The following is a 2,388-nucleotide window of genomic DNA, read 5'->3' on the forward strand; positions in this document are numbered from 1 at the left end:
TATGATAATAGAGACTGGATGTAGACAGACACGTTTGTTATGTATGTATATCTCAATATATTGTTAACGTATTCAGACAATTTGATTCATTTCCAGAAATTTCAAATTGTTATTGTTTATGTAAGGATTTTTATAACATAACTAATAAATGTGTATACGTGATGTATCAACTGGCTGTGTTACGATATTCCTTACATAAACCATACTTTCCAACCTGAACAAAATGTTTAGAAATATTCAAATTATTGCATTTTTAACTTGAATTGTTCCATCGAGTATGAAAATGAAATAAGTCCTTAATTGTTGGTGATGAAATATCATATTCGGGGACTATTCCAGACTTCAACAACCCTAAAGCTAAATTAGTATTTCCGAATATCATGCTCGCAACGTTTTGTGCGTGTCCAAGTGTTCCATGGGATGTATCTACGAAGCTCTAGGAATCCTTTTGTTACGTGCTGGTCATGTTGGTTGTCCATTGTCTCTGTATGCCAGGGTTGGAATACCTATTCCTTTCGTACGCTCGCGGTATGATAACTGTTTCCAGGCGAATCCCCTTGGTACCTTTTCTATGATTTGATGTGGTCTCATAAATTGACTTCATATTCTGGATGAGGCTTTACTGAAGTTTTGGAAAGTTCTTTGAAAGAAATTTGACACAAATCATGAGCAGTATACGGAAATAATTGTATTCGGCCTTTTCTCCATTAAATATCGTTTTACTGCATGGATTCCTATAGTGTGAGCAAACCGTTAGATGTGTTTTATGTTTAATTATAACCAGGTGTCACTACTGTTACATTAAAGTGACTGTGACGTCACAACTATAATTATCACTTGGCGTTTCAACAATCCAGGCATATTAAAAGCTGAAAAGAAGACTACGCCAGCGACTGGGTATATACTTAGTACTGCTTTTCACGAATGAGTCTTAATTCTCAAAAGAAAATAAATAAATAAATAAATAAAAACATCTTGATAATGATCGCTTATACAGTATACACGTAAAGTTACATACAAAGTATGGAGTCGAGGCGCGATGAAATACAATCCGACATTCAATTAATCAATTACTTGATGAATAAAAGATGGAAAAAAAGAAGTAGCGACGTTTGGAGACTGATACTATGAATAAAAGATGGAAAAAAAGAAGTAACGACGTTTGGAGACTGATACTAGTGTAAAGTATCAACCTTTTGTATTATGCAAAACAAAAATACAACAGCCTATTCGTGTTTCTAATCTTCTTCGGAGAGGAAGCACCTTATCCATGCATGTTTTTTTTATCATTCTCATATTCTTGCACATACATCGTATAACAAAGATAGTCTTAGGATATTGTAGACCGAACTATTTTTCAGGACAAGAGGAGTTATCTCCCTTATTCTCTATTTTCCAAACACTGATTGTTGACGATGAGACAGAAATCGAGAGAACTAGGACAATCATTGAAGGATATCTCTCAATTTTGAAGGCGATCATGCAACAAGGAACTGTTCCCAATCTCTTTGGTATGAAGACCCTCTTCAGTAAACTGGACCAATGCTGCTAAATCTTGAGATGCCTGGCAATATAACTTACAAAAGTGCCAGAGTATGTCAATATTATTAGTACATTTTTATCAATTAAATTGTGTGTATACGTTTATTCTTTGCGTTTAGTATCTAACTTTGTTGAAGTAATGACAGAATAGAATTTGATTCAATGTATGAAAAGATAATACAAATAGTTACACTCGGAAATGTGTATCCGCGGGATTGCTTATCTAGCTTCAAAACAATATGAGAAGTGACTTTAGAATAAAGAATAAGACTAAAATAATGTATTTGTTAAAACATAAAATATATACCTCTGACAATGAACAAACTCTCTATGAAAGCTCAATTTAATAATTTCAGATACAAGATCATGCCACATTATAGTGTCTTTATTTTCCTGCTCTTACCGGTCAATCGTCACATAATACGGTTATTAGGGACAATAAATGGTGGGTAAAGTAGTGACAAAACATCACAACATCAAAACGTCAGAATGCTGCCGACGTACTTTAACACATTCTTATATAAATACAGGATATGTACATCGACACGGTCGCATAAATGGTTGTTGAATAGGCAAACAACTTTTAACTAAGCTTAAATTTTGTCTTTAATATTAAAGAAACATATGTAGATATGAAATTTATCAAATGTGTACTACTGACAACATATAAACCTTAACACAAGCTTTGATGTCAATCAGAAAGCAGTACCTACCAAGCAGTATTCACAAACCGCGGACGGAATAGAAAGCATTTCTCATAATAATTTTCGGAGAGCTCCATCTCCCTTCTGATCTCTGGATTAAACACATTTGGCTGGAGAAGTGTATTTGAACATTTAATCTTGA

This window comes from Pecten maximus, chromosome 13, assembly GCF_902652985.1.
Source record: "Pecten maximus chromosome 13, xPecMax1.1, whole genome shotgun sequence".
Taxonomy (NCBI): domain Eukaryota; kingdom Metazoa; phylum Mollusca; class Bivalvia; order Pectinida; family Pectinidae; genus Pecten; species Pecten maximus.